Genomic DNA, 23,963 nt, shown 5'->3' on the forward strand with positions numbered 1-23,963 from the left:
AGGCCTCTCCTTCCTATTTCTTTTTCTTTTTAATTCAGTCTTCAATCATACAGTCTTGCCCTCTGTGTGAATCTGATAGTGGCCGTTTGCACATTTCAGGCTGCCTTTTATTTCAGCCCAGGCAAAACCCCTTTATCTGATTCTCCTAAAAGACATCATTGGCCACATACCTTGGTTGGGAAGAAGGGAAAAGGTTAATCTCACTTTCTTTCACTCGTGGCTGTGTTCTCTCCTACCTACCAATAGTCAGTTCTAGCCTGAAGCTTATCTTACTCATATTGACTCATTTGTTCATTTATTCAGTCAGTCTGCCATTTAATAAATATTTATCATGTTGCCGACTCTGAGCCAGGTGCTATTCTGGGCTCTGGAGCTAGAACAGTGAATAAAAGTGATAATGCTCTCCTCCCCGGGAGCCAACAGTCTAGCAGGGGAGAGAGAACAACATACCATGCTGGCTTTTTTCAGTTGGAACTTTTTTTAAACTCTGAACCTTGGAAAAAGTCCACTTTCCGTGGGCTTATTAAATATGCTGAACCAGTTACTGCTGCTTTCTGGAGATCAGAGTTCAACAAACTTTAGCTCCATGACCCACAGCTTTTGATTTTATGATTTACAAAACAACAACAACAACAAAAATGATGGCCCTCTGCAGATGTCACATCTGATTTGTTCACTGTGTTTCCTAGAGGCAATGTGGTGTCATGGTAAAAAAGTCACTTCTGCTCCCTGGGCCTCAGCTTCTTCATCTGTAAAATGCGGGAGTGGGGGGGGAGATAATATATATGGTACTCTCCGGCTCTCCAGTCTGATGCCTCTAGTCCTGCAAGATCCAGATCCTTTTCCTGAAGAGCGCTCTATCTTATTTTAGCTTAAGGCACAGCCAGGGCATCTGACAAATACCAAGGCTCCATTATGATGTGTCACCATGAAAACGTTGGCTGCCCTTTGGACGTAACTGCTGGTGCTGGGGCCCAAAGTTAAATTTAGATAAAAATCAGTTAGGAGCTAAAAATAGTCCTGGTTTTCCTGACAGGTTATATTCATCATCATGGGAGGAAAAATAAGGAACTGGCTGCCTGGCTACAGGGAGTGGGCCAGGCTGAGTGTGAGTTCAGGCCTCGGCTAGAATCTCACTGACTTGAAAGGCCAGAGCCGCATCCTGGGAAATCTGAGGCAGACTGTGGGAGGCTTTGGCCTGAGGAAAGTTCAAGTTAGAGAGAATGGTGGCGGGGCCTCTGGGTGACCCACACTACCCAGAGCTTCTAGAAGGTTCTTTTAGGGACTCCTGTTCAGAATGAAACCCAGAACTTCCTTTGCTGCCTCCTTAACCGCTTGCCTTAAAAGAGATTCTTCAGCCAAAAGGCATATTTTAATTGAGTGGAAAAGTGAAGATTGGGTTGATGTCATGTCCTGTAATATGCCATGTTGGCAGGCAATATGGCGGACTTGAGGTAGAACTCCAGTTCTGCTCAAATGACACGTGTGGCTCTGCCTTTCTGAGCCTCAGATTGTGACATTAAGGTAATGCCACTTACCTGACAGGGCCACGGCTATGATTTCATGAGATGATTTGTACAAAGGGCTGGGTTTCGTACTGAGGACATTTTAAGTGCTCAGTATCATTGCTAGTAGGATTATGCCACATGGGTGTATGGCGTCACTCAGTCTTGGTTTCAACTGTGTCCCCCACTTGCTCACTATATGACCTTGACTAAACTCATCTTTCTGAGTCTTAGTTTTCATGTCTCGGAAATGGGTACAGCACAGTTTTTGTAAGGTTATTGTAAGAAGTACATGAGCCCAACGTGCACAGTGGGCATTCAGTAAACACAGGGAATGGTTCCTTGTTATGGTTGATAGAGTAAGCTCTAAAGTTAGACTGACTTGTTAAAATCCAGGCTTGACCAGTTATTAGTTGGGAGGCCTTGGAAGAGTTGCTTCACCACTCTGAACTTCAGTCTCTTCTTCTATAAAATGGAAATGACGATTGTATCAGCTGTCTAGAGTCACTGTGAGGGTCAGTGCCTGGTGTGCAGCAAAGCCCTCACTAACTGTTAGCTCTTTCCTTCCTGCCTTCTCCGTTCTTCTGGGACCCCGTTGAAGAGAGTGCTCCTGCACTGTGTTCCTTCAGACCTCAAATACCATTTTATAACCCAGTTTCTTTCTCTCTCTGCCTCTGCTACAGCTGTCACTGGGCCATTGCTCTATTGGCTGCCAAGAGTAAGAGGGAGGCTAGTTCCGTGAGTAACTTAAAACAGACAGCCGTTGACACATCCGAGGTTGGAATGGCACAGACCCTAACTAGCCTGCGTTGCGGGCATCTCTGTGGTCTGGCCCTGGCTGTGCTCATTTGCTCTCCCACCTGTGTGTCTCCTGGGGTCGAGTCAGAGAACTGAGCTGGACTCCCTGCACTCCTCTCAGTGCCCTCTGGCCCACAGAGCTGTCTGTCTCCCCTCCCATCTCTCTGGTACAATCATTTCAACAGCGTTGATTGGTTTTCCTGCAGTGGTGTTTGGGCGTCTCCCCCAGCCACCTAGGTGTTTGGCCTGTGATGGTGACGGAGGGGTGGCTGCCCTTCGTCAGGCTGCTCCTGGCACTGGGGAAGCAGCTCTGAAATCTCCGACTGGGGCAGGCCAAGAAAATTTGGATGCCGACACACGAAGCCTTGGTTTCATCTGAAGACCGTTGGGTCTCGGGCAGCCAGATCACCGGGAAGAAATGTGGCTTTGCATCTGAACTCTGGGTTTGGGGAAACTTGGAGTTATCAGTCTCAGCTGGCTCCTACTCAGAGTGGATCCGCTTTTATGAAATGATTGTCCCCGAACACACTTACTAAATGCAAAAACCTGCCGTGGCTCCGCAGGCCCCGTGGGGCAGGGCTGGCCCTGCTGCATTCTAGCTCTGGCGCGTGGCAGGGCTGGAGGAGGAATCCCAGCCTCAGATGCTGAAAACCGAGGCTTTGGTCTTGGCTCACCGCTGATCAGTTGTGGGACCCGGGGACAGGTGGATGGCTTCACAGAAAACACCTTGGAGCCCATCCCTGGGGCTCTTTGTGGAGGGGTGGGCAGCATCTCTCCCATTTAGATTTGTACAAGGAGCCGATACTGAATCATTTCTCTTTCCTCGGCCCCTGTATGACACTGGGCTAGTACTTGTCCCTTGAACTTCAGCCTCCCCATCTGTAATAAGATCCTGTTGGTCAGGCTCTTGCAAGAAGCAGACACCAAGACAGGATTAAATGTGCAAGGAATTTAATTCGGGGAAACTGGTAGACTAGGAGAATGGTCAGACGGCAATGCAGGTGTGTCCTTGACTGAAGGAGAGAGGGAGGGAAGGTTGGGGGGAAGGGTCCTAGATTTCCAAGGAGGGTTCAGCAAGGCTGTATCGGGGAGCCCTGGAGTCAGAGTTGGCTCTTCGAGACATCCATGTCTCCCCTCTCCCCGGACAGTTCTGTCTCAGCACCCCTGCTAGGTTTAGCCCTTGGCCCCTGGGAAGCTCAGCCGAATGCCAGTGCTCAGTGCAGTGATGGATTTCAGGGCCCAGCAGCTGGGGCCTTTAGTCAGTTATGCCCCCTGTAGTTGGAGGTCCCCACAGGACATTCATTCTCACAGGAGCCACGAATGGCTACACCATGAGGTGGCTGTGAGGATCCGAGATCAAAGATGTGGAGAACATCAAGTCTTATCTTAAGGGTGGCTATGTGCGCATGGGTACATGCCTGGATGGAAACTCGTGGCTGTAGGAGATAGCAGGAAGAACACCAGGCTTGGGAGCAGGAGGCCCGGGAGGAGGGAAGGAACCAGCTCAGGGTCCTTCAGATTACTCCTGAATTTAATCCTCGCACAAACCCAGGAAAATTGGGTACCCAAGGTCACAAAGTTAGAACACACCATGCCTGAGATTTGAAACCCGGTTCAAGTCTTGTGACATTAACACTTTACGACCCAGTGGCTGTCACAAGGTTAAGGTAGGGATCATCATCCCTGATGGCAGCTGGGATTTTTGTCTATTTTGTCCGTGCTGTGTAATCAATACCTGGAACTTGCCTGGTAGACAGAGGACTCTCAGTAAATACTGGAGGGATGAATCCATTGACTAAAATGGTTAGCTTGGTGCCCAGTCTAGCTCACCCAGATTCCATTTGAGTCCCCCCCGACCCCATTAGGCCTCCCTAACAGTGGTGTTCCTCTGGGGAGCGAGGGATGCTAGGTGAGAGGGACATCTTCCCTCTTGGCTGGCTGCAAGGTCGCGGAGGAGAGAACCATTACCACGCCTTGTGCTTTCTGCTTCAAGAAGCAGGGTGTGATGCAAGCTTTGGCAGCTCAACCCAAGAACTCGAGCTTCCTTCCTCTGGGATCTCCAGGCTTGAAGAGCATCAGGAGGAATATACCTAGGCTCAGCTTTCAGATCAGGTATGGTCTCTGTGGGGTGGGTCCCAGCCAACCTAAAGCCCCCTTGTTACTGTGCTTGTGGCCCCAAATGTGTTGTGGGAGTGTGAATAGCCCACCAAAATTCCAAACAGCTGCCTATGTTAGCTTCCCGTTTCTTGTGTGTGGGCCTCTCAGACTTGAGTTTCTCACCCTCAGCATGCTGTCATTAGGCTGAGCCTTTGTTTTTTTCTTGGCCATGAGCCTTGTCATTCTGGCATCTACAACTTTGGACAGGAAAAGTGTGGGTTTGAGTGGCTGGCAAGTGGTACAAGGCAGAAGTGCGTTGGTATTAGGGGACATTCCCATGGCATGGGTGTGGGCATTTTTATTTTCCTAAGAATCAGCCAGACCAAGGGGGCTAGGCATTGTATCATTGAGGACACATAGTAAGTCTTGGTTCAAACTTGACTTAGTGCTATTTCCCTCTCAATAGAGGGGAGTCACATTTGCATCACACACCCAGTTTTTAAGAGGGTAACAAATAGACACAAACTTTTCTTTTTTGCAGGGCTTAGTCGATGCTTGTTGAGAAAACGTGGACTTTAGTTGACAAGATACTGCTACAGAACGTTGTGACATTGTGGACTCTGCCTCCCTTTCCCTCCCTCCCTTTGGTCCTTTATCCTCAACTAACATTTCTCTCCTCTTTTATGCCAAGTCTGTGGAGCTCAGGGATGAGGAAGGCACAACCTCTGCCCTCAAGAAGCTCGCGACCTCCCAGCCTGATGTTTCAGTTGTGAATTTAGCTGATGAAAGTATTTAAAGAAAGGCAGTTTTTTAAGCTTTAGAATTCACAGTATGGAAGAAAGCCTGATAAGACACATTCAGCAAATAGGAAGCCAGAGTAGTAGGTCAACAACTAGAACAGTTATAAAGTGAGAACTTAGCTCTTTTCCAGAAAATGGTCCAGAGCATGTTCACGTGGATCATTTCTCTTCATGACATAGGACATGTGACAAACAAGGGCAATACGCTCCTTGCAAATGGGGAAACAGAGTTAAAAGATGTCTTCAGAATCCTAGCTTTAAAACCAACCACGTGATCTCTCTGGAACTGTTTCTCCAAGAGAATCCATCAGCAGCCTTTCTGAATTAACAGGTCTTACAAGAGTTTGGGGATTAAGCATGAGAGTGTATGGGAAGCATTCGGCACATTTCCTGGGCACTAAGCAACCAGTAAAATTGGTAATTCTCATTTTTATTATTTTCATCATCATTCTTGTTATTTTCTCACTCCCCAGCTCTGGAGGCAGCTGGTGCAAGGCTGTTACCCAGGATCCATGGAGAATCCCCGAGGGCTGGGATTGGCGCTGGGATTGGCATTGGCCAAGTCTATGGCCAAATGCTGGCCCATGGGGGCAAAAGATTCAGCAGGCCAGGGTCTGACCCAGGCCTGGGAGAAGAAACACAATAGCTTCCCTCCCTTCAGTTCTCCAAAATTAAGCCCTTGGCATCATCTGGATTTTTTGCTAGATAGACTTGTGGCCCTCATGGCTCTCAGAAATGGCAGCAGATATGGTGGATGGAAGAAGGAAAAATGTATGTTCTTCTTAGAAACTATGCTGTCCATCTGGGGCAGAGGCAGAATATGTAACAAAGTCTGCTGCTTTTTGAAGCTGCACATTCAGAAATAGAATGTGGCTAAGTGACAGACTGGAGCAGATGGGCCAGGGCTGCACTGGATTTGAGAAGGGCCCTCCTTCTTGAGCAGAATTAATGGAGCTCAGGTCCTGGGAGGGTGAGAGCACTCTTGGCATGCAGCTGTCCTGTGACTGTTGCTACATTCATCTGTGAAACATGTTGGATCTAAGAAATGAGTCTTGGATCCTGGGTGATGTTAACATCAGAGTCATCTTTTATTAATTAAATGAGACAATACATGTGAGGGGCTTAGAGCAGTGCCTGGCACACAGCTCACATTCGCTTAATGCAAAGAATCATCAGCACCTGCATCTTCCTTTAATTGATGGTTCTTTACTGAAATCAAGGTTGTTGGGCTCAGTCAGATATGACACTTCAATGAAACAGAACTTCCTACTCTGTTTAGGATTTGAATGAAGTACCCCCTTCCCTGTACTCCGTGAAGATTTTTGTCTAATCCTCATCTCCTAGCGTCTAGACTCCCATGATGGCAAGTAGATTTCATCTGGTGCTATGGAATCTGGCTTGACTCCCTTTTGAGAAGAATTCTGGGACTTCAGGCTCAGAGGAAAAGGATAGCGTAATTGATTAGTGATGTCTGTCATGGGTGTGGGAAAGGGAAGAAGTGTATACTCTGCCCTTTTACTATCTCTCGCTAAGCAAAGGAAAGTTAAGGACCAGCCTTGGTGAAAACGAGCATGAGGCTCATTTCTGAAGATGTCGCCATTCTGGCAAGCAGCTGAGACCTGCACAGCTGTTTATCTTCCTGGTCATGTTTCTGGTTTCTGACTGTTTGTCTTTTAACAAGAGGTCAGTGATCGAGGGCTCCGCCACATCTGCAGGGAGTTTCCTGCAGAATTAGGATGTGTAAAATAAACCCACGAAATCAAAGCCCTAAGCAGATGCTGGGGATTGTTTCCCACTTGAGGTCATCCTTCTTCTCAAAGGGCATGGGGGGTGGGTTGTAGAGGAATGGTGTGCAAAGCCAAACTAAGGAGCTGAACTGTAACAAAACACAATCAATAAAGAGAAAAAAAAATTCTCCAGTTGCGGCGAAATCACTTTAGTGGATGGCCTTTCAATTGCAATCCATTAGGGAGGAGAAATAAAGCTGCAGCTGCCATATTTCCAACATGTGTGAGACAAGCATACATACACTCTCTCCCTCTACCACACATGCACAAGCTTCTAGAACTTATGTAATCGGTTAAGTGATTTAGGGCAATTGCTTTTCAACTTTTGATATAAAAATAAAATTTACAGCCTTGGTTGTAGTGGTGAGAGCCTAATGATGCATGGAAAGAAGTAGTATCCAATAAATATATTAATACTCTTGATTTTGTGAAACCTGAAGTGCAATTTCCATTTAAACATAAAAGAAATTTAAAGTCACTGGAAAGTTAAAAATTTCTGATTGCAATATTTAAAGCATTGAATTTTATAGTTTGTCCTTTCAACATTTAAGGAAAAAAGTAAAACAGTCATGTGGGTGTGACTTGTTTTTCTTCAAGCTGAAGATCAGTATTTGGAACAGTTGGTGTTACCACTGGCCATTAATTATATTCCACATTTAACCATGTCTCCGTTTGTCTTGAAGTTCCACATGTGCAAAGAAACAATAGCTCTCATGGAATTAGACATTTTTAAAAAGCATACAAATACTACATTTCTGTAAGACATGCTTTCAAAACCCCAGGCTACCATTCATCATTTCTGGTCCTCAAAACATCTTTTTAAATTCATAACTTATTTCCTCGTGTTTGGTCATTCAGATGCAGTTTCTGAGGCAACAAACACACTCGACCCTAATCTCATTTTTCTGTAGGAAGTGGGTGAAATGCAAAGAATGATGCACAAACCTGTCAAAATGGTCGAGACTTTCGTATTTTCATCAGGGAAAAATGCTGTTTATGAAGGTCAGCTAGAGGAGGGCAGCATATACACTAGGACCTCAGAGGACGTGCTGTTTGCGTGGGCGTCATTTGCTTGGGGGGCCTTTCGTGATCCAGACCTTAGGACAGATGAGTGTGGGGGCCGCACATGTGTCTGTTTTGGTGGAGTGGCACAAGAGGAGAGGAAGAAGGGCTATAACCCACCACCCTGGTCCTGGGCTGGTCAGAGGACGTCTGTGGATATGGATGGGGCTTGACTGGGTACAGCACTAAATTGCCTCTCTAGCTGCATCCCTAAGAACTGCTCAAAAGAGTGAAGCGGCTGTTCCCAGACCAAGAGGGAACTGTGGGTGGCCATTGTGGTCTCAGCAGCCAGGCTCGAGGTGGAATCGACAGGGCCCCAGCAGGGAGGCCAGGAGAACCAGCAGCTGCATCAGAGCCCAGGTAGACCTGAATGGCGTCGGGCCGCCGGGCCCTTGGCGGACTCACAGTGAGGAGCCCGCAGAGCCAGGGTACCTGGGAGGAAACCTGCCGCTGGTAGGCTTGGCCCTATTTGCTCAATGTGTGTTGCCCCAGGAGAGAAACCACAAATACTTGCCTTGTGAGCTAAACCCTACAAGAATCAACTAGTTAGCATGTAGAAAGTTGTCCTCAATGGGAACTGGAGAAACTGGTCAGGCCTCATACAGAACTAAAAGGCTTCCCAGCCAGGGTTGGGAAGACGGAGCCCTCTGACATTCTGACATTGTGCCTGGGCAAGGTGCTGCACCCGGCAAGTCTTTATTCAGCCCCAGGAGGGCCACAGAAGCCCAGGCCCTCGGTGGTAGGGACACCAGCCAGGCTGGAAGAGAGGGCCCTGCTTGTGCACGTGGAGGCCTTTGGGTACCACAGAAGAACCTGTGAGAGGGCCAAGACACCCAGGAGGGAGGTGTCCCTGGAAGACTCGAGGGTTAGTGAAGGGACTCCTGAATGCAGTGTCATGGAGGCAGAATGTCCCATCCGAAGGTCAGACTGAGCTCTGCTCTGGCCTCTCCTTCACTGATTTACTATGGCCAAGTGTCTGCGCCTTTCTCAACCTCAGCTCCCTCCCTGTGTAAATAAATCGGTGGTACTGGTAATATCTTCCTCGAAGGACTCTGAGGATTCATTGAACTTTGTGTGGCAGACACCCAGCACTACTTCACCAAGGCTGGTATTCCTATTTCCCTTCCTTGTGCTAAAGTTAAACTCCCTCAACCCCCACCCTCAAGTTCTGCCATCTTGTTTCCCTAAGAACTGGGTTCACAGTATGGTTTTCAACACTGAAGAATCAAAAGTGTGAGCTTTGACTCCTAGAGTTTCCCTCGCTCACTGAGCGACCTGGAGCCAATCTTGCAATCCTGCCTTGCCACTGGAGGACTCCTCAGGCGATGGCCCCGGCCCCTCCTGTGCTGACCTTCCTTCTGCGCTCTCGACGGAACAGGAGAATCCGAAAGCAGAGTCTCCTTACATGCTGCAGTTTTCCTTGGAGCTGTGTCTGAACTGGCCTCAGATATCAGGGAGTTGCACGTTGTCCTGGTTAATACTCACGTGTGGAACCTTGAATCGGGCTGTGAGGTCATGCGGAGAGTATGCGAACTATTATAAATTAATATGCTGATCTGCACCACAGCGAGGTTCCTTCGGCTCTGATTTCTCCTTTTATGGTGTCTTTGGAGAAAGGCAGGGAGGCCAGGGGGCAGTTGACGGAGGAGTTAACAAAGACACTTGTGTGCAGCAAGGCAGGCCTGGGGTTTCGCTTTTGTTTTTGGGCACGTTCTGTTGTTTGGGTTTGGTTAATCCATCTCTGAGAACTAGGGTTATTAGAAGGAATAGGCTAAGCAGCCTCTTGAGGTGACAAGCACTTGGTGGGAGGTAAGGGGGGGAAGTGGGACAAAATGGAAAAGACCCTCCCGTTCAAGCCACCATAGGGGGCCTGGCAAAATCTCCAGGGCAGTGGGGCCAGAACTGCGGCCAGAGTTTGGCCTGTGTCTGGAAACCCAGGTCAGAGTTCTGGGCTCTCAGTAAAAGGACATCTGTCCTAGGGGCCTCTGTCCTTCGTTCCTATGGGAAGGAACCACAGGAGGCGGAATGGCTGGCGTTTGCAGGATGAGCGCTGAGATCCTCATAAGGCCGCCACACCATGTCTTGCTACAGCCACTGGCCCTGTCTGGGGCTCATCTCTTCGCCGGCCATCCTGTCCAGATCTTGTCCTGGGTCTTCTGGTCAGCCTGTTTCCAACCCTCAGGTATCACGCCCTCTGTGTACTGTGTGCTTCTCTGCCCGCCATGTTACCATTATTACTATTTGGTCCCCATTAAACGTTTTCCATGTTCTGTGCTGTCTCTTGCTTTTTTTTTTCTTTTTTTGCCTCTCCCGACCCAAACCATTGCTTCTGTCTGGGCCTCCCTTTTCTGTATTTTTTAACCCAGAAAAACTCCCATTCATCCGTCAAAACCAAGGTTGGGTTTCATCCCTCTTAGGAAATCTTTCCTGATCCTCTCGGATCAGGAAAGCATATAACGATTTGCTCCCGGTCACCTCTGTACTTCGCACACATGTCTTGTTAAACTGACGACAGTGTGTGCTTTTATATATTTTTCCGCACTCTGTCCCTATCTAAAAATGTAACCTCCTTAAAAATGGAAGCCACATAATATGTGTTAGAGTAGGCATAAGGTATAGTGTTTAGAGGATGGATTGACTGAATGAAGATCATCATGCTGCCATTTGCAAGCTTTGTGATTCAAGGCAGATTCCTGACCTTCCGTGCCTTGGTTTCCTAATTTATAAAATGGGAATAATTAAAGTATCCAACTCCTAGGGAGGTTCTGTGGATGAGATGATAATATGTGTAAAACACATCATTGCTCAGTAGGTCTTAATTATTATGGTGTTGATCTGAATTTCCAGGCTCCGTTACAGCTTTGGAGCTTAGCGCAGGCTCACTGGAACTATGCTGATTTGCTTTGCATTGTGGGTCTCTGCCTGGGCTGTATGCTTGTGGAGGAAGGGCAGTGGGGCCTACCTGTATCTTGTACACTTGGGCTCAGCACCTTGCCTGGAGTGAGTCTCCTATCCCCGTTTCATAGATGAGGAACCTGAGACTCAGAGGCTTGAACCAGAGAGTCTAAAATGTCATCCACAGGAGCCTCCATAGACTCTTCCATAAGCATTCGCTGGGAGCTCACTTGTGAGAATGGGATGGGAGGGCCCAGAGTTCCTAAGGTGGGTGTGTAGGTGATGGCCTCACCCCTTCTTCCTGGCACGTAGCTTTCTGTCTCTGCAGCTTTGCTTTCCTTCCCTTCCCTCTCCTCCCCTCCCCTTCTCTTTCCTCTCCTTCTTTCCGTTTATTTCCACTTACAGACTTTTTTATTATATTTCTTTTAGAATAATGACCTTAATGCCTTAATGTTTTTTTCTAAAAGTAACATGTATCCAAAGTAAAGAATTCAAATAATCCAGATGAGAGCCAAGAAGAAAGTAAAAAATTACTCCATATGCCACCTGAGAGCTAATTCTTGTTAACAGTAGGTGAACATAATTCCAGACATCTCTACATCTCTAATGCATGTATTTCTCACACACACACAGAAGGATGGATGAGTGGGTTGATTGTTGGATGTCCAGATGGAGAAACTGATACATTGATTGAAAGAAGTGCTTTTTTATAAAAATGGGTCAGTAGATATTCTTAAAGAAGCACCAGAAAGATGTTCTTAAAGAATATCTACTGAATTTCATTTTTTTCCTGGAGTTTAAAAATAACATAACAGATGAAGTGTTAGAGTACACTCTAGGAAGCTGGAAGGGAGTGGCCATTCGGGTTGTAGAGATGGTATGGGAGGGCAAAGTATTCATGGTGTGCGTAGCAAATTGAATAAAGAAGTGGGGTGCCATCCTTGGCTCGGGTGTAGGGCCCTCTCCCTACAGACCCTGCAGAGAGCCCCAAGTCTGAGGACATCGGGGAACAGGAGAGAGGAGACCACAGAAATGCAGCATCAGCACACGTGTCTGTCCTTTCTCTGCCCTCCCATTGAACTGGTCTCCGCACACTGTAGCATCTCCTACTCCCTAGATTCCTCCCCTGCCTGCCCATGTCTGTCTCCCTGTCCCCTTGCCTGCATGCTCCGGCAGGGACATACCCCGCAGGACTGCAGGGTGGCCCTTGGGGCACAGCATGGTTGTAGGTGCTTTGTTATCAAAACAGGTGGCTGTGTCAGGTGGGGAGCCAAGCCTCAGCCATAAGCAGAGCCTGAAGGGGCCCCAGCCGCCCACCCAGGACACCAGCCAGGTGCCCCTCTCCTCATGCTGAATTCCCTTCTGGGGCCTTTGGTGTCAGACCCTCTCAGAAGGTGTGTAAGGTCCTAGTTTGTTTCAGGGCTTTCTCCCTCTTCTCTCGTTTTCCAGTTGTGTGGATAAAAGAGTCTCAAGAGAAGTAGCCAGAGACTTTGTGCCCTACTAGTCTTACGTTATGATAACTGGGAGGGAAAACGATTTCCTCTCTGGACAAAGCCCACCCCTAAAGAACCTGCCGTACCTACTATATTAGTTTCCTAGGGTTGCTGTAACAAGTGGCCACAGATTTGATGCCTGAAAACAACCAGAGTGTACTCTCTCACCATTTCAGAGAGCCGAAGTCTGAAAGCAAGGTGTCAGAAAGCAAGATTGGTTCTGGAGGCTCAGGGAAGAATCATTCCATGCCTCTCTCCCAGCTTCTGGTGGCTTTCCTTGGCTTGTGGACACATCACTGTCATCTCTGTCTCTGTCTCCAGGTGGCGTTCTCCTCTGTGTGTGGCATGTGTCTCTGTGACTTGAATCTCCATCTGCCTCTCTTTTTTTTAAAGATTTTATTTATTTGACAGAGACAGCAAGAGAGGGAACACAAGCAGGGGGAGCGGGAGAGGGAGAAGCAGGCTTCCCGCTGAGCAGGGAGCCCGATGTGGGGCTCGATCCCAGGACCCTGGGATCATGACCTGAGCCGAAGGCAGATGCTTAACAACTGAGCCACCCAGGTGCCCCTTTCTGCCTCTCTCTTAAAAGGACGCATGTCACTGGATTTAGGGTTACTCCTCTTTCCAAATAAGACCACATTCAGAGGCTCCAGGGTTAGGACTTGGACATATTTTTGGAGAAGGGGGTGGCCTTCAACCCTCTAAGCCCACCTTATGGAGAAGGGTTGGCAGCCTCCCCTAAAACATGTGAGCTGCCTCACAGGGGCACACAGGCAGGGTCCTGGCTGGGTGTCTGCTCCAAAAACCCTCACATCCTTTATCCTTTGTGTCCTCCTGGACACCTAGCACTGAGCTGTAAGCTTATCTTTAGTTGTTTTTTTGCCAGACATGGTAATTTAGGAAAACCAGTAAATTGAGTGAAAGTTTCCCTGGGCTTAGGGTAAGGGTATTGTTTCATAGTCAGAAAAAAAAACCATGGAAATGCCAGATTGTGTCGTGAGCGTACAAGAGGATTTCTTGTGTTTTCCTCCATGGTTCTGAGTTCATATGCATGAGATCTACCCAACAAAATGACCTCAACTCACCTGAATTTTAAGGGTGTGGTTTTGAAGTTGGTGTGGTATCAACATCTATTTCTCATGTCCAGCCTTCCAGAGTGGCTGAGGTGGAAGATGCCCTTTAGGGAAGGCGGGAAAGTGAGCAAGAATTCTGAGTATGTAGGCAGTAGCAAGGGAGAAGTGCGGGAAGAGGGTGCAGGTTACACACTAGGCAAAATATTGTAAACGGAGAGCATGAGACTAAAAGTCCAAAAGAAAACTGCTTTCTTCATCTTTATCCTTGACTTCTTAGTCTACACAGGGTCTGTGACTGGCTGTAATTATATATGCGATTTCTTGTTTCCCTAGGGTACACTTGTGTCTTAGTATGTAGTGGGGTGTGTGTGTGTGTGTGTGTGTGTGTGTGTGTGTGTGTAGGGTAAAGGGAGGGACTGATTTTGAATAAAGACGGATTGTACCCCCACAGCCTGCCAATCAGAAGGGCATTTCAAGTATCAGTCAGCAACTCTGGACTTGCACCACTGGAGGTGGGGGATGGGAAGCCGAAATAAAGGAGCCACTGGGATGGGGGAGGGAGGGATGCCCGAACAGCCTATAGGAGGAGAAAGTGCTGGGTTCTTTGACCCCTGTCTGCATACAGGAGAGCCAGTGATGCCTAATGGCAGAATTTTCCTTTTTACTTCAACAGTTTGGATTTGGCAGTAAATCACCCATAACAAGAAATCTGGAGGTAGCCAGTGTGTGGGCTTGTTCATTTAGTAGCTCAACAATGTCAGTCTGGCTTCTCTGAGTTCTTAGCGGCCTTTGTCTAGGTGCAAGATGGTTGCCGCAGCGCTGGGCATCAGCCTCGACATATAAATGTCCGTGTCAGGTAGAAGGGAAGAAATTTCCCACACACTGTTCTCTCTTTTTGCCAGAGGTGAACATCTTTCTGAGATGTCTCTAAGACTTCACCTTACAGTGCATTGGCCCAAAATAGGTAGATCAGACATCATTCGGGTTTCACCAATTGTCCGAAGAATGTTTTTATAGTGAAATTATCTACTTCAGAATCACATGTTATATTTAGTTGTCAATGTCTTTGGTTTTCTTTGGTCTGGAACAATTTCTCAGTCTTTTCTTGACTTCCATGACTTTGACATATTTGAAGAGTGCAGGTCCATCTGATGTTTCCCGGTGATAGATTCAGGTAATGCTTCTTTGGCAGGAAAATCACAGAAGGATCGGTGTGCCCTTACTGCATCCTAACAGGTGGCACTGATGTCCATTTGTTCCTTTATTCCATCATTTATTTATATCTGTATAGACACATGGGTTTCTCTTTTACTCAGTGGGTTATGATTCATTACTATCATTCCTTATTCTGACGCTCAGCTTGTCCCAGTTTGGATAGTGCTAGCCCTGTGAGCCTGCCCCCTGTCCTTTTTTCACATGTCTCCATCATTCTTTGACTACTTCCTCAACTTTCTGGCACAAGATATCGTACTTTTTGTATAAGCTTATATTGTACTTTTTGAGTCCCAACCCTGGAATCAGCCATTTTTCGAGGAGACCTGGTTCGTTTTAGTGGAGAATGGTATTTAGAAGCTAAGATCTGGAAAATAGCCATCCCTGTTGCCATTGGGGTACGGCTGCTGCCAGGCCCTCACAGTGGACAGACCTCGGCAATATACACACATATTTCCATCTATATTCACTTTGCGTTGATCTGTATATACTGAAAATTGTGAGTTCATACTCAAGTTGCAACTAGCATCATAAGGTTCACTTCAAGTTCTCATTTTCTCCATATTTTTTTTTTTTTAAGATTTTATTTTATTTATTTGTCAGAGAGAGAGCACAAGCAGGGGGAGAGGCAGAGGGAAAGAGAGAAGCAGGCTCCCCGCAGAGCAGGGAGCCCGATGCGGGACTCGATCCCAGGACGCCGGGATCATGACCTGAGCCGAAGGCAGACACGCAGCCGACTGAGCCACCCAGTTGCCCTCCATAACTCCGTTTTAACAAAGAGTCATATAAGCATTTTGAGTGTCAGCAGCATCTTTGCAATGAGTGCCCAGTCTCCAGAGGTAAACTCCTCGGGAGAGGAGCAGTGCTTTAACTTGGATAAGCAGGTTTTCACGTCATAGTTAGGAAATTTGCTTTCCTTTACAGTCCTGCCCTGTATTTCAGTTTCTATGTCTACCCATTCTGGATTTCAGACATAACTACTCTTTTTCTGGATTGTTCTTTCTACCTGTGAGCTCAAATCCATCTCATCCCCTGTGGCTTTCTAAAACAGCGTGGTAGAGAAGCCGGGACATTAGAGTCAGGCTAACCTGGGTTCAATTCCCAGGTCAGTGCTTCTTATTAGTAAGATCACAGACAAAAGATTTAACTTCTCTGAACTTCTGGTGTTCTAATTTAAAATGAGGCTACTCTCCAGTGATGGGTATTAAGGAGGGCATGTATCACATGGAGCACCGGGTGTTATACGCAAACAATGAATCATGGAACACTACATCAAAAACTAATGATGTAATGTATGGTGACTAACATAAGGCTACTCTGACATGTGGGGATTAAATTAGATATAGTGCGTTCAAAAGATAAACTGGATGTAGAAGTGCCCAGGCCAGCAAAGTACCCAAAAATGTTGTTTCCCTTTCTTAATTGGCTCTCTCCTTAATTATTTACCCCTCCCTTGGTCGGTTCTTTCCTTCTTCGTTCAACTGTGCATCTTTCCACTATCTGGAAAACACCAAGACTTGAACTGGCTCACTTTTCTGGATGCTCTTCCATCTCCCCTCCTCCCTCGGTTGACAGACTTCTCAAAGACATGCCCACTGACTGCTCCCACCACTTCCCTGCCTGCCGAGCACCTGCTGTGACCTCGACCCCAGAGCGCAGGCCCTTCCTTGGCCTTGACAATCCTGTATTTTCTCTGAGCTCCTCACCTCGGCGAGGGGGCATGGCCTCCTTTCTTCGCTCAGTGGTGCTCTCCCAGGTGAAGGTGGCCACAGCCAGCACTGGCCAAAGACTGATGTGCAAAGAGAGGGATTGCCGAGAGATGAATCACAGGGTCAGCTTTTCATTTTGTTTTGCTTTCACGTGCTTTGGAGAAACAGGATGAGGCTGTGGGTGCGTATGTTTGGAATAGGATAGGGGTCCTCACTCTTAGAGGCTGCAGGGGGGCTTTGTACTTGAGGGGAGGTTCAGTCCGGGCCTGTCCAGGGTAGCAGCTGGTCTCAGGAAGGCATTTAGATGGGTGAGAAGGACAAGGTATGGTCCGTTTCACCAGGAGCTGGGCTTACAGTCCATTAATTTTAACGTAATGCAAATCGGTTTATGGAAGTGCTGACATGCTGTTATTTAAAAGGCATGAGTAGCCTGATAATTAAATCTCCGTCGATATTTTATTCTAGCACATTTATAGTGTACCTTGCCCAGTTGTTATGATAGATTTCCAGTCTTGTAATTATATAAACTGCAAAGTACCAGCAAAAGAGGGGGTGGTGAACGGCAATGCCAAAAACAAGGTGGGGTATATGAACTTAAGCTTCATTATTTTAAGCTGAACTTTATTTTGTCCTTGAGTTTGACCACATTCGCTCACTAAAAATATCCCAAAGTTATGCTTTCCGGTATATAACAGAGGGGAGATTGGTGTCTGTTTAATATTTCCTTTTGGCACCTTGGCTTTGAAGCACGCATTCTTGGTGGGGAGCCGAGCGTCCTAGAGCTCAGATAGTGGAACAGAAATGCGCTATGTGCTGGGAATCCGGAACCCTGAGTTCTGCTTTGGGGCTGACTGACCAATGAAGTGACCTCCCCTCTGGGTCTCTATGATTTGAGCCAAGGCACTGTAACTTCTAGTGTGAACATTTTGTGACTTGAATTTTTCTTTTTCTTTTCTCATCCCTTAAAATAAAAATCTCCCCACATAGTCCTTTACGCTGCTCTAAAGTTGAATATCTTCCATTCCAAAAACATTCAACCAGTAAGAATGGACCAACATGCTTGAGATGTCCCTGAAAGATTAAGAGGAGGGCAGGGCAGGTAAACTGAGGCCTTGTGAGAAGGGCAAATGGGGAAAAGAACAGTCGGGGATGAGGGTGTGCCACCCCCAGATTTGGGGAGCCTCTTCTTTGTAAGTGCAGAGTTGCAGGCAAAGCATGTGGCTACACTTCTGTCGTTTTCATTGTATTAAGCCTGTTGGTAATTCAGCTATGAAATACCACTGGGAGGTTCGGTGGTTTTATTACCTTTAAAGCTGATCTGGTGCGTGAGGCCACTCGGGTCTCTGCGTTCAAGGAGCATAATCAGACATGTCTGTCAACAGGCTGCAGTTGGAACAGCTTTGCTGTGAGCACCGGCTGGGGTACCAATTACCTCTGTTTGGGAAGTGCTTCCCAAGGCCAGCTGTGGTCCTGGGGTATCAGGTGAGTGGTTGGGGGACCACTGGGGAGCAGTAGAAGGCCGTGTGTACGCCGTAGGAAACCGGCCCTGCGTCACAATGAAATGTTGCATGGTAAATCAATCACGGGATGTGAGCCCTGCAAGAGGCTTTAGAGATCATCTAGCCCGAGCCTGTCTTTTATGGAGGAGAGGCCCAAACTCAGCCAGAGAGGGGCAGAGCCAATCGGTGGGGCCTGGTGCTGAGCTGAGCTGTCTGCATTTCCTGCTGTAACACACTATATATATGTTACTGTTACAAAAAAAAAAAAAAAAATCCTTTCTTTAGGGAAAGTATACCTAAGTAAGACAGACGTATACAACAGGCCCTTAAACTATATTGCTTCTTTGGATTGATTTCACCCTCTAAATACCATTTTCCCCCCTTAATGGATTTTGTGAGACTTCCAACCTTGCTGCTTCTCCCAGGCATCTGCTCCTTCAGTTCCACCTTGTACAAGAACGAAACCACCCTTTTACAGCCTCAAAACAGTATTTAAACATTTCTCACATGCTCTCTCACTCTCCTGATCTGTGCTGAGGCTGCAGGCTATTTCCAGAGTCTTGCCAAGATTCTTACCAGGGGGTGGAGATGACATTTTCCTGGTTCCTCTCCCCGGCTCGTGACGGTTCTCTCCACGGCCACACTGTACTGGAAACAATGTGGAGGCCAGTTCCTTTCTGCAGAGCATCTCCTGGCTCGGTCCACACCTTCGCTTCTGTCTCCCCACTCCCTTCCCACGGCCATACTGAGTCAGGTGTTGGTTCCTGAATCACGGGAACGTGCCAGCTCTGGTCTGCATTTGGGAAGCCCGCTACTTTTTGTCATTTTGTTCTTCCACATGCAGGTTGCCTGCGCTGGTTCTTTTTGAAATCTCTCAATACATTTGTGCAGCTAACCACTAAAAGCCCCTTTCGAAGAATCACGACAACCCTATACTTTTCACATCTTCCCTCTCTGGCTTCCAGAGGGGTCCGATTAATTGAACAAAAGAAGAGATTACCATGTCCGTTTCTTTTTGGCATGTTGATGATTCGAACGGAGTCGAGACTTTCCTGTCCTCTCTTTTTTCGTATCCTTTCCCAACCAAGAACATGTTGAATGTTCATTTGGAAAGGCTGAAACTTCCAGGACCATCACACCTGGTGTTACTGTTTCTATTATGTGCAGCCCTCAGCCAGGTTAAGCTTTGATGATCGGTCCACACGGTAAGCTTCCGGCCGAAGGCACATGGTCTGTGTTTATCTGAATTGAGCCCTGATGGTCGCCAGCCATTCTTTCTGAGGAACAGACGTGTTTCTCTCCCTTGGAGATGACTTTGCCTGGATATAAATTACAGGATGGCCCCGTGACCGAGTCGCAGGCATTACTGTTTCTGCTGGGGCAGTTATGAATGGGATTGAAAGGTATGGGTCTTTTAAAATCAGGCAAATTGGAACATACTTGGACTTGACTAAAGCTTCTAGACACCCTGGGACTTAGAAAAGAGTTTGAGAGGATTTACTAGTGTAGTGGAGTTCATTTCAAAGAGTGCAGATGGACATCCTCTGTGGTCTCCTAGGCTTACACAGGTTAGAGATAGGGTCCTGTCCCTGGGAGCTGACATCCCAGGGCAAAGAGATGAATAATTGTAGCATAGTATCATAAGTGCTGTGATAAAGATTTAGCCACAGTGCTTTATAGTGCTTTTTATTTTCCAAAAGGAAAATGAATTCCAACCAGAGTTTGGGTAGACATGGAGTCATGGAAAGCTTAACAGTTAAGCTGGATCTTGATGGAATTTTCCGTAAGGACACATTGGTGGAAGGGCATCATAGGAAGAGGGAATAGTATGGGTGAAGGCCCAGAAGTCTGAGACCTCTGGGAAGTGCTCCTTAGTCTGTGTGGCTAGTCTAGAATCGAGGGAGTAGGTAGGAGGATTAAGACACAAGGCTATAAGGTGGGCTATGGCTGGCTTTCCAAGGACCTTGAAGGCAATAACTCATATTCATTCAACACCATCTCAGGTACCAGACCCTTCAGTGAGTACTCTCTATTTGGTATCTTATTTAGTGATCATGGCATCTCTACCAGATCCTTCTGGTGTGAACAGACACATGACACATGAGACAGAACCAGTGTCTCTCTATTTTCGTCCAGGGCTGTCAAGGCCAGAAGAGCAGTGGGGCAGGGAGGAAATAAGATCTTCATGTCACACAACATCTTTGATTGGTTTAGGTCCTAGTGACATTTTTTGTAATAAATAAGCCATGGTGACAAAAATCAGGTGTCCAGTTTTTTATTGGAAATCACGTAATCTGATCACAAAACAATCCATGATGAGAGGCAGTTTTCAGTCTGCTTACTAGAGGCAAGTTGGAGCAGTTGAGAAAGAACACCTAAACTATGGTTTTATTTAAAGTATTCGAGGCGCCTGGGTGGCTCAGTCGGTTAAGCGTCCGATTCTTGATCACAGCTCAGGTCTTGATCTCAGGGTCGTGAGTTCAAGCCCAACACTGGGCTCCACACCCCTACTTAAAAAAATAAAATAAACTAGTTCAAAGATATTTTCTGTGTCTTTACAGGATTGGTTCTTAATTTGAGGTCCCTGACCCAGAGGGAGTCATTAATGAGCTTCAGGGGGATCTAAGACACTCTTTAAATTGTATACAAACGTTTCCTGTACTAACACATTCATATGTCAGCTCTATGGAGAAAGTCCATGCTTTTATATAATTTCAAAAAGATCTGTTGTCCCCAAAATAATAGGAGCCACTGATTCATAGGTTATCTGTGGAATGGAATGTTCCACTAGTTCTTCAGTGCCTGGATGGTAAAATCCCAGCTTTTTGGTGCAGGAGGCATAGAGTTGAAACTCAGACAGGCCTGGATTCAAATCCCACCTCTGCCATTTGCTGCTTCTGTGACCTCAGCTTTAGTGCCCTCCCTGTGAACGTGGAAAATATGGGAGCAGATACTGGGATTCACACCCATGTAATATAAAGAGAGCAGACAAGATTGCCAAGTGATTGAGGAAGGAAGGAGCTGAGGTTGGAACGCTGGGGAGCATCTGTACCCAAGGGGCTGTTGAGAAAAGGGGAGTGACAAAGGAGACCGAGGAGAGGCTAGGGACCCAGGAGGGAAACCAGGAGCTCAGAATGGTCTTACACTATCCAGTTGGATGAGAGATAAAGACTCAGAAGGCACCTTTGATATTTCATTTCGATCCCAGATCATACTGCTTCAAAGTGTGCTCAGGAAGTAGGTGATGAGCTAAAGACTCCTTTGTTAATTCAGCATGAATCTGCTGAATGCCAGTTGTATGCCCGGCATAGCTATTGATGCTACAGAGCTTGATTCGTGAGGTCTCACGTTTAGAAACTCTAGGCTCCAACGTGATTTCTACCTCCGTTAACAGACATAGAGTGAACCCACCAGACAATAATGTAGGTCTGCTACGTGGCCTTGAGTGGGCCATGTGATCTCTCTAGGCCTAAAGGTTAGAAACTGGATTATCTATAAAGTTTCCCCAATCTAAAATGAATCCCACAGCACTGCCCAGTCAAAATGGGGGGGGGGAGGGGCAGGTCAAGAAATGCCTTTCACACACAAAACTCTGGTTGTGCGTCAAGCATGTCATCCTGTAGGCTGTCCCTCTATAAACTTCACACTCCTCTAGTTCTTCCTTGTGTTTCCCCTGTCTGGTGCCTGTGTCCCTGCCTGGCGGATGGATAAATGCATTGCATCTGAGGATTGCTTTCCTCCCAGGGAATCCTGTCATTTTAACACGGAAGTATTACGGATGTTCTGTAAAACAAAAATAACATTTCATAAATGCGGGCCATGAGCTGGGCCCAGGGCTGGATTCTTTCATCTGCATGACCTTGTTTGGGGAGAGGGTCTTCTTTATGGAGATTTCAATGCCCTGCAGACCAAATAATATTGCCAATAAAGGTTTTCCTGGAGCAAAACCACAAGCCATAAAAGATTGATCAAACTAGCTTCCTGCATGAGGTGGATGTTAATCCTGGCCACCTCACACCCCGCTAGCTCACCGAGGAGCCCTTCTCTATTTGGAATTGGTCTCCGAACCCAGTGACTTTCCTTCAGCTAGTTTGAAATTTGCCTCTTTCCTCCGTGTGCCTGTGTATGCATACTCATTATAGAAGCTCTAAATGAATGTCACCCTCTCTGCCCAGAGATTTATTTCTTGTTTCTGTGGTGAGTGTGGACCTATAACCCCAAGTATCACTGGGTTAGGTATTGTTCATTGGTGCTTTGAAAGGAGGGAAGGTTCACGAGGTAGAGAAGACCGGCCTGCGCTGCTGGCTCAGCCCCTGCTCATCTGGGAACATGCTCGTGGGCAGCTGAGCTTGGGCCTCGGGAAGCTGAGTTCACGGATGCCGGGGCCCGAGGAGGATGCTGTTGCTCGACTGAATCTCCGTCAGCAGGACCCGGGGTCAAGGCATGAAGTAGTATTTTCTTCATGTGCTAGAAACTGGAGTCTCAACATAAGGCTTTCCCCAGTGTTCTGATGTAGGTTCTTCTATTTATTTCTAGTTAGTGTCTTCTTCCAATGAGGCTGGTAACTACTCTGTAGATAGTTGCTTCGGGGACCCAAACATGTTCCACAAGCACCCAAACCAGAATGGCCATGCAGTCCCTCCCTGTTTGTTCCCCTGTTCCAGCTCTCTCCATCACACCCACGACAGTCCAACATGGTGGGGGACATTTTTTTCCTTACTTATTTACTGCCTGTCACAGCCTCAATAGGGCATTACTTGGTGAGAGTGGAGACCCATTGACCTCATTCACTACTAGGTTTCTAGAGCCTTGGTACATAGTAGGTGCTTAATGAAAACGTGTTGAATGGAGGAGCAGGAAAGTGGAGGGAAGGAAAGAAAGGGAAGGAGAGACAGGGGAAGGAGGGAAGGGAGGGAGGGAGGAAGGAGGCTTTAGCAGGGACAGTAACTCTTCTTGTATGAAGCAGTCTGAGTTGGAGGAGACCCTAGTCACCAAAGCTCTGGGGTACCCTGCTCCCTTAGTGTGGTTCACCTAATCCTAGAGCCTACAGTGTTGTCCCAGGCCAGAGAGGAGTCTGCCATCACCTTTCAGCTCTGAGGGGCCTAGAACTGCCCTCTCCTCCTCCCCCAGCTTCCTCTGTCCTCACATCTCCTTCTCTCTAAGGGGAGCTGTGTTCCCAGGACATTAACAGCACTGAACACCCCAAAACACCAAGGAACGGTGTGCAGGGAGGCAATCAAGTCTAGCCTAGGGGGTGCCCAGAGAGGGGCTGAGGCTGCCCAGTTCAGCCTCTGCTCTCCACCGCACAAGTATGAAAGAGAACATTATCCTCGTGCATTTGGGGTCACAAGAGCATGTCCACGTCAGCACTCCCAGGGCTTCCTGGGTGCATGGGACATGGTATCTGCTCCGTATGTGTCCTACAGCATCTAGGTGGGGGGCTGTTACTTCCCGGCATGCTCCTGCTCATTGTTTCATAGCAGGTGGAGAGAAGCGAAGGAAGGTCCCCTCCTCCTGCCGGCCTGCCTCCCATGTTAGCTGGCTCACGGCTCACAGTCTCTCGGTTTGGTGGCTGTCGCATGTGGGCCAGGCAGTGTGCCAAGGGACATCTGGGCCGCGGTGATGAAGGTGTTGCTGTCCCCACTCGGGCTCGACCTGGGAAGGCGTGCGTTTCCTTGGCTACAGCTCCTGGCCCCGGGTGGGAGCTGACATGCTCCTCACTGTGTGTTTCAGCAAGTCGACCCGGTGGGACAGCCTGCAGGCCCGCTTCTCGAGAGGGCTCGGGCTGCACAGCCCAGAGCAGCGGGGGCTGCTGCCAGGTTTTGAGAAAGTATTTGAGGCATCGAGGCCATGCAGGGCCCCACGCCCTTGCTCCCTCTCCCCTCCTGGCTCTCAGGCCTGCAGTTTTAATATGGGCGGGGGCTGGATTGAGTGTCTTGGCTGAATCCAGCAACCGGAGTCCTTTCTGGCAGAGGATGGGGAGTGCACATCAGGATCACATTCTAGATGCAGGGACAGAGATTTGGGAAGGAT

The sequence above is a fragment of the Neomonachus schauinslandi genome, chromosome 9, assembly GCF_002201575.2.
Source record: "Neomonachus schauinslandi chromosome 9, ASM220157v2, whole genome shotgun sequence".
Classification (NCBI taxonomy): domain Eukaryota; kingdom Metazoa; phylum Chordata; class Mammalia; order Carnivora; family Phocidae; genus Neomonachus; species Neomonachus schauinslandi.